The sequence below is a fragment of the Hemitrygon akajei genome, unplaced genomic scaffold (genome assembly GCF_048418815.1).
Source record: "Hemitrygon akajei unplaced genomic scaffold, sHemAka1.3 Scf000045, whole genome shotgun sequence".
Classification (NCBI taxonomy): domain Eukaryota; kingdom Metazoa; phylum Chordata; class Chondrichthyes; order Myliobatiformes; family Dasyatidae; genus Hemitrygon; species Hemitrygon akajei.
This window is the reverse complement of record NW_027331931.1, coordinates 6,902,439-6,911,820: the sequence shown is the minus strand read 5'-3', so window position 1 is coordinate 6,911,820 and position 9,382 is coordinate 6,902,439. Positions and strand designations below refer to the sequence as shown.

The 9,382-nt window shown below is 44.0% G+C and overlaps 1 pseudogene; it reads left to right on the top strand.

Moving 5' to 3' along the window:
• Positions 1 to 324: 324 nt before the first annotated feature.
• Positions 325 to 1,482, top strand: LOC140720599 (N-acetyllactosaminide beta-1,3-N-acetylglucosaminyltransferase 3 pseudogene; annotated as a pseudogene).
• The last annotated feature ends 7,900 nt before the right edge of the window (positions 1,483 to 9,382 follow it).

Below are 9,382 nucleotides of genomic sequence, written 5' to 3'. Positions count from 1 at the left end.
ACCTGTGAAGCGAGGTGGAATAAACCCTTTGAAATCATATACCTTTAAGGCCCAGAAAGAAACTATGCGATTTTCAGTTTAATGACAGAGTTGGTATCCTATAGGTAAATTTGTCTTTCTGCTGGGATGGACTGCTTCAGGTCAATTAAACTTTCAGCAGGGCGTCGGGCCCTGCCTATTCCTTACCTCACCACCATTTTGAGGTCAATATTACAAAGCGTTAGTGAACCTCATTATAGCTTAACTTCTCATTCTTCTCAAGCATCATGTAAATGTAAAGTTTTCTCTGAATTAATCCATATTTTTCTCTACTTCAGGTGAAAGATGGGAGGACATCGGCGATTCTATGAGAAAGTAGTGCTGGGTGTTCTGATTACTCTGGGATTGTTCTTCATGTTCTGGGATAATGACAAACGTCGAGAGACTGATGATATTGCAGAAACTGTTCATCGCAAAGATCTGCCCAAGGTTGTTACTGCTGATGCAACTGAATCAGTGCTCAAGCCAAAGTGCCACGCGAACACGACATTGCTGCACCTGTCCTCATTTCATCAAGAGAAAGAGCACATAAAAAACTTCTTGATGTATAAACACTGTCGAGAATTTAACATGATTCAAAATGTCCCAGACAAATGTGGTGGTCGAGAAGGATCTCAGAATGTCTTCCTGCTCCTGGTGATCAAATCTCACCCTTTCAACCAGGATCGGCGGGAAATGGTAAGGAAGACATGGGGCAGAGAACGCGAATTCAATGGGGTCCTAATTAAGGGAGTCTTTATCTCTGGTGTCTCTCCTGAGCAAAAAGAAAGTAGGAAATTGAATCAGCTGTTAGCCATGGAAAACAGAGAACACAGAGATATCCTACAATGGGATTTCTTGGATACCTTTTTCAACCTCACCCTCAAACAATACAAGTTGCTGCAGTGGGTCAGTGAATTTTGCCCCAGTGCCAAATTCATCTTCAATGGAGACGATGATGTCTTTGCCAACACCGATAACATGGTTGATTACTTGCTAGGCATGAAGGTTCACCAACACCTGTTTGTGGGCCGTCTCATTTATGGGTTTGGGCCCAAACGCCAGAAGTCGAGCAAGTATTATGTGCCAGAAATAGTGACCACCATCAGGTCGTACCCACCATACATTGGTGGAGCGGGCATACTTATGTCTGTGTATACAGCTCATATCATTTACCACATAGCCCAAGACCTTGAACTATACCCCATTGATGATGTATTTTTGGGGATGTGCCTGGCCAAGGCTGGACTAGCCCCACACTCCCATAGCGGATTCAGGACAGCTGGAATCAGTGTTCCTTCAACCCAAGATGACTCTTTCAATCCTTGCTATTACCGTGAGTTGCTGCTAGTGCACCGTTTTCGGCCTTTCGAACTGCTATTGATGTGGGATGCGGTGCATGATGCCAATCTGAAGTGTGCTCGTGCTCCCCAGAAGTCTGCACCCACGAAAAGGACCACATGAGTCATGAGAGAATGTAGCAACTGTTGGAATGCAATGCAGTTTGTAAACATGTGTTAATCAGTTGTTTATGCAATGTAAGAAGCTCAATTCCTAAATTATATTGGAGGATACATTAATTCATAGAGTTGGTGCCTTTCTACCTTCCACAAATGTTTGCAAAGCTGTCAGGTGTCATCACTCAGCCTAATTCTTACTGCACCCATAATGACATTACAATATTGTCAGGAGCATCACAATTTAAGTCAATTGTAAAGTTATTCCAAGTGAGCAGTCCGTGTTGCATTGCGTGCAGATAGGTACAGCATGTTCACTTGGGGCATTTGTATAATAAGCCACCAATAAAATCTTTAGTAACAGTTATATCTGTGTATTTTCTTCTTGCCGTTGCTTACATGTCCCTTGCAAAATGTGGAAGAGACAAATGCATTTATGCGACAGGAACTGTGAGAACAACAAAGAATCTAGATCTAAAATTGTCTCAGGGTTGGAGGAATAGAGAAACTTATGGTCATCACTTCTGTACTCAAATGTCAGCCTGCATTGTGTCTGTGTAACTACATATCAAATAGAAGCACACACGCAGGAGATGGCTTTAACTGGTGTATTCACATTGCAGAGAGGGAAAGAGATCAATGAACATGTGGGGACAACAGATCAATATGCATACATAGACGGCAGTCCATATGTAGTGCGAAGGGGAGTGGCATTAGATTTGGCAGGTGTCTTGTCTAAGACAATGTACTCGGTTGCCAGTGTCATGTTGCTGGTATTGACACGGTCATCACTGAGAGGTAAGTCCGGTAGCTTTGACTAGTGGCCAACCTGGACATCGGAGATCTGGAGAGGAGGGGACTTCAATAAGGCTCATTGTCCGAGGGGCAGCTCACGGCAGTGCAATAGAGCAATCGGTGACCAATCAACTAGTGGCCAATCGGCATTTGGGATTGATTAGTAAGAGCAAATTAAAGGAAGGTTGGACAAACCCAGTGGCCGTCTTCTGAGTAGAAACACAGAAAACCTACAGCACAATATGGGCCCCTCGGCCCACAGAGCTGTGCCGAACATGTCTCTACCTTAGAACTACCTAGGCTTTACCCATAGCCCTCTTTTTCTAAGCTCCATGTAACCATCCAGGAGTCTCTTAACAGACCATATCGTGTCCGCCTCCACCACCGCCGCCGGCAGCCCATTCCACGCACTGACATCACACTGCGTAAAAAAAAAACTAGCCCTGACATCTCCTCTGTACTTACTTCCAAGCACCTTAAACTATGCCCTCTCATGCTAGCCATTTCAGCCCTGGGGAAAGCCTCTGACTGTCCACACGATCAATGCCTCTCATTATCTTGTACACCTCTATCAGGCGACCTCTCATCCTCCATCGCTCCACGGAGAAGAAGGCCGAGGTCACTCAATCTATTTTCATAAGGCATGCTCCCCAATTCAGACAACATCCTTGTAAATGTCCTCTGCACCCTTTCTATGGTTTCCATGTCCTTCCTGTAGTGAGGCAACTATAACTGAGCACAGTACTCCAAGTGGGATCCGACCAGGGTCCTATATAGCTGCAACATTACCTCTCAGCTCTTAAACTCAATCCCACAATTGGTGAAGGCCCATGCACTATATGCCATCTTAACCACAGAGTCAACCTGTGTAGCAGCTTTGTGTGTTCTGGGGACTCGGACGCCAAGATCCCTCTGATCCTCCGCACTGCCAGAAGTTTTGCCTTTAATGCCATATTCTGCCATTATAGTGTAGGGACTTCGGTCTGCAGTCAGGTAATCAGGATCACTCAGCATAATGTTGCACGAACATTATTAGCAAAACACTCCGACACAAGACGGGTTTCATTTTGTTACAGACAGAAATGCCAGTTTGGTGCTACAAGTAAACTGCATTTCCACATTGGTGGAGAAGTGTGCTGACACCCCTCGCTATCTGTAAAAACTGTGACGAGATGCTAAGGTGTATTCAATATGGACTGTGCCTTTAAAAAGAGAGAGAGTTGGTGTACAGCGATTCAGAGAGAGAGAGAGAGCACAGAGCAGCTCGTGAGTCGCCATGGTTACGGAAGGGCGGAGCTATAAATGGGCAGCTGGCGTTCAGCATGTTTGAGATATATTCAAGGTCAGCTGGCTTTTCAGACAGACACACAGACACGGACAGAAATGCAGAAGAAATAGACACTGGATGAACTTTCAGTGCCCACGAAAGGGTGGGTTTTGATCGCAGTGTGGGAAAGGGGTGACCGGTGGAATGTTATCGGTGTGTTTAACCTTTGATAGCTTTACTGCGTGAAGGCGGTACTCTTTTGTGTGATCACAAAACTTTAACAGGACTTCGGAAGGCAACGGAGAGATCGACGACATCAGCTTACTTGGAAAACAAATCACCTCTCTCTTTCTCTCCTCAATTCTACTCAATTTAATATCACAAAATGAACTTACGTCATTCCTATACCATCGTAAGACTGTATCATTTACCACCTAAGCTGAAGAAATTTGGGGTTTTATATTTACACACTTACATTTGCATAAACTCTGCTAACCTGTTTGATTTATCTGGTTTTTTATTACGAGATTACGTGGATACTGATAAGTAGTGTTTTGTTTGTATCAATACCAGACTCTAGGTGTGTTCCATTTATGCTGATTCTTTTAACCCGTTACGGGGTACGTATCAAAACCGTTCCAACCTCTACATCACACCGCATTTCTGTAAACCCCTTCGACCCCTACAGCACACGGCATCTCTGCAAAACCTCCATCATCCACCCCTGTGCATACAGACGACAGCAGACCCGAGAAAGATACCGTCCTGTCAGATTGAATGGCTCATAAAACGCTGTTGGCCAGATAAAAACTACAGACTGATCAAGGACAGGGGAAGCAGACAAACCCGTTCTCTCTGTTTTCCCCCATTTTGTGGACTATGAATTGATTCTTGCACTGGATAATTTAATCAGAGGAACTGAATGTGGACACAGGAAGCTTCAGGTAATGATCTGCTAAACCTGAGACCATTCTCAAACAAGTCGCCATTTGTCATGTGAAGGGCGTGGACTCTGAACTGATTCTTGACTCTGGGACAATCTAATCAGAGCAATAAACCTGAGACCATGCTCAGAGGAGCAGCTACTTGTTATGTAAAATGCCAGACATATCAAAGAAGCAATCTGTAGTCTCGTTAGACTCTGTCTGGGTTGCCTCATTTAACTGGTTCGGACCAGTCAGGGTGTAAAGATACGAATACTCAAGGCTGGGCTGGGCAGAGTCACGTACAATATGTTGGTTGTAGCTCTGTACAATGATCAGTAACCAGTGACCCAGGTAGGTCAGGTGACCTTGAGCCAATGGTTCAGAGCTCCAATGGTTCAATTGATGAGGAACAATATAAGATTCCGGAGCTTCAGATATGCCGGGGTGATAACTCTCCAGCGGCCAGAGACCAACCATTGCCGAAAAGTAGGACCACACGGACACGTGGAGATCGGGAACATGAGGATCGGAAGATGTTGAGAGGCATTGATCGTGTGGATATTCAGAGGCTTTTTCCCAGGGCTGAAATGGTTTCCACAAGACGACACAGGCTGAAGGTTCTGGGGAGCCGGTACAGAGGAGATGTCAGAGGTAAGTTTTTTTTTAAACTCAGAGTGGTGAGGGCTTGGAACAGACTGCCGGCAACAGTGGTGGAGGCGGATACGATTGGGTTTTCGTAAGAGACCTTTGGATAGGTACATGGAGTTTAGAAAAATAGAGGGCTATGGGGAAGCCTAGTCATTTCTAAGGCAGGGACATGTTCGGCACAACTTTGTGGGCCGTAGGCCCTGTATTGTGCTGTAGATTTTCTATGTTTTCTATGTTTCTATGGAATGTCTTGCCAGCGTAGACTCTTTTCCCGGATAATACCTTTTCTCTTCATTGACTGTTCATGGAGTGCAGGATTTCCAGTAGGGTGCACACAGGAAGATAGTGTGTAAATCACTTGCTTTTAGCAGAAATAATAAAAGATACTTTGTAAATACTGATTCTCTGTATCTCGTTGATCATTGTTACAAGGGATGATTCTTGTCACAGTGGCGTCCATCATTAACATTGCCCACTAACAGGACGTGCCCTCTACACAGTGTTACCATCGGGATGGAGATACAGAAGCCTGAAAGCTCAGGCTCAGCGATTCAGGAACAGCTTTTTTCCCCGCTGCCACCTGTATCTCAGTTTTGTTTTCTCTATAATTATTTTTTCTGTATTTCATTGTACTGCTACCGTAAAGATAACAATTTCACGTCGTATCTCTGTGATATTAAATCTGGTTCTGATTCTTTAAATATTCCTTTGAAACCTTTGATTCTGATTCAGATGCAGGGGGGATGTGTTAGATTGAACTTACATTAGTTGAAAACCTATCAGAACCTCGTTTACTGTGCTCGATCGAGCGTACCGTATCTTCCTATAGTTAACTAAGTCGATTAATTATTTAAAGCTATGACGCCTTGCTTTTCCGGTCTACTCTGAACGCGTCGGATAATAACGTGCAGGAGGTTTTTTTTAAAAAATCCATAGGCCTTAAATATCACTACCGACCGCTGGATGATTTCGATAGCTTTGCTCGGAAGGGACTCGCCAAGTATTATGTAATGATGAATTGCCGTCGGTGCTCAGACCACCCCGGTCATGGGGTATGAAGGGAAGTATCTGGACAGACATGAACGTTAGCGATAGTCAGTATGGACCAGTGCGTAGTAGGTCATGTCAAACCAATCTCTCAGAGCTTTACGAGGTAGTTTCCAGGGATGGTGTGGAAGGCAAGGCAGTGGATACCGTCTACAGGGACTTCAGCCAGGAATTTCTCAAGGATCCGTAGGGGAGGATGTTCGAGAAGGTTCAGTCGCTTGTCTTTCACAATGAGGTATTAAGATGGATTCGCCATTGGCTATGTTGGGGAAGCTAGAGTGTGGTAATAGATGGTTGTCTCTCTGACTGGGGACCTGTGATAAGTGGAGTGTCCCAGGGATCGTTGTTGTGCCCGTTGTTATTTGTAATCTATATCAACTATCTTGATAATAATGTCGTTAACTGGATCAGCAAACTTGCCGATGATAGCAACATTATGTGTGTAGTCGACAGTGATGAAGAGTACCGGAGCATGAAACCGAATCTGGACCAGTTGGAAAAATGGGTTGAGATCTGTCAGATCGCACTTAACGCACACAAGTGTGAGATTTTGCACTTTGTGCGGACCAGCCAGGGTTGGTCTGACACAATGAGAAATAGGGCACTGAGGAGTACGATAGAACAAACGAGTGTGAAAATGCAGGTCCATAATTCAATGAAAGTTGCGGCACAGTTAGACAGGGTCGTAAAAAACGATTTTCACACATTGGCCTTCATAGACCAAAGTACTGAGTACAGGAGTTGAGGTGTTACTCTGCCTTTCTTTAAGGCTTTATTGGGGCCCAATTTGAAATATTGTGTGCGGGAAAGATGAAAATAAGATTAAAATAACGCAGAAAAAGATTACTCGGCTGTTGCCAGGACGGACTGAATGTTTTTAATTAAAAGAAAAAATTACACATGTCAGCATTTTATTCCCGAGCGGGTAGAAGACAGAGGGGAGATTTGATAGAGGTATACAAAATTATGAGGCGTATAGAGAGTGTAAATGCAAGCGGGCTTTCTCCACTGATGTTGGGTGAGAATACAACTGGAGATCATGGGTGAAGGGTGAAATGTGAAATGTTTAAGGGAAACATGAGGGGAAACTTCTTCACCTAGACGGTCGACAGAGTGTAGACAGTGCTGCCAACGCAAGTGGTAATTGAGATTCCGATGTCAACGTTTAAGAGATGATTGGAAAAATACACGGATGAGAGGGATATGGATGGGCACGGTCCGGGTGAGGTCAATGGCAGTAGGCAGTTTAAATAATTCCTCACTGACTGGACGGGCTGAAGACCCTGTTTCTGTGCGGTGGTTCTCTATGGCTGTCTGACTGTATGTCTGGGTTAGAGCTTTAATGTCTCACAGCACCGACCAATCTAGAAAGTCGTTGATACTGTTCGATCCCTCTGTTCTTGCACACACTGAAGCATGGAGACTGAGTTAATGGATGGTTACAGCATGAGAGGATGGATGCTTTGGAAATTGTTTATTCTGTATTCTCCAATTGCCTGCGATGGTTTTGAAAGAATACAAGTGTGAGCCCGGGTATTTGATTTGCCTTCGCTGCGTTTTTAGTTTGTGTAGATTTGCATGTTTCATTTATTACTGATTTCAGAGGGAGACAAGGATTCCACACCGGCCATGTGGATTCAGGGTTAAATGGATCGAAATATGAGCGTATCTATACCCGATATGATAAAACCACGATTCAGAGGTAAATTGACATTAGAATAAATTGGTGTGTACTTGAATTGGGAATTCCGAATTGGCATTTTGGAAGGCTTGTTCTTTTAATAAGCACCAGAAGCTGCTGCTGAACACTTTGAAATGCTGGTTTCTATTTGGGAAAGATGCTTTGAAGTCATTGTAGCGTCTGCCCTGTAATATGTAAATAACGGGACAGTTTAGAAAACGCGCTTGTGCTCAGCGATTTGCTTACTTTGTCAGCCCTAATTCCATTAATTATACAGTTGCTGTTGTGTGATCAGGTTAAATCGTTTATTTCCCTCAGCCCTATTTCTCGGAGCACTGTAACTGCAGACTCGCAATAGAGTTGTAAAGTGTACCGAAGTTTCGGCTCTCCATGCGGAACACGGCTGCCCTTTGCCTTCCAGCCAGAATTCACTCTGTCTACTACATCATCTGCCTTCTGTTAGGAAGCCAATTCTGAATCAACGCAACCAGGTTTCCCTCGATCCCATGCCTGCTGAATTTCTGAATGAGTCCACTATGGGGAACTGATCAAATGCCCGACCAAGATTAATGCACCCACATCGACTGTCCTGATTCTTCTATTTGTTTAATTTTCACTTTTTCAAATAATTCAATCTGACTCATTAAGGACCACATGCCATGTTGTCTCTCCGTAGCCAGACTACGTTTCTCCAAATACTCATAAATTCCTTCTTCAATAATCTCCTCCAGTTGTTTACCCACTACCGATGTAAGACTTCCTGATCTATAATTCCAAGAAGTATCCCTGTTATTTTTCGTCAACAAACGAATAATATTGTCCACCCTCCAATCATGTATTTCTACTTCCGTGGCCAGCGAAGACACAAATATCCTATCCAAAAGCTCAACAATATCTGAGCTACCCTTTCAAAGTTACCTGGACTATATCCTTTCCGGCACCAAGGAATCATTTATTACAAAGACTATATCTCTTCCGGTAACGGGGAATCATCTATTACAAAGACTATATCCCTTCTGGCACCCGGGAATCATCTATCATAATGTTTTCCAAGTTTCTATCGGATCCTCTTTCTCAGCGTCGGCATGTTCTGGCATATCTGTCTTATGACGCTGTGTTCACATTGATCAATGTATTCAATGAGGAGCTTCACTGCCTTCTTGGACTCCAGACACATTTTTTCCTCTTTTGCCTCTGATCTGCCCACACTCTCTCCAGTCTCCTCCTGTTCTTCACAGTGAAACTCGTCAAGGATTTCTCCAATCCCCCTAACACTCTTTTAAGTCCATTGTTAAATTCCTTCCTGTCTGCATTGTGACTCGCTATAGCCTTACCTGATCCTTTCAGCCTATTCTGCAAGTATCGTTCTTTCTTCCTTTTGACGTGTTGTTCCAACTTCCTTGTCTCCCAGGGTTGCTTTACACTGTCATCCTTTCCCTGTGTCACTGAGACAAGCCTATACTGAAACCCGTGTAAGTGCCCCCTAAACTATCCTCACATATCTGTTGCGCAACACCCCGAGTTCATCATTTCCCAATGTACG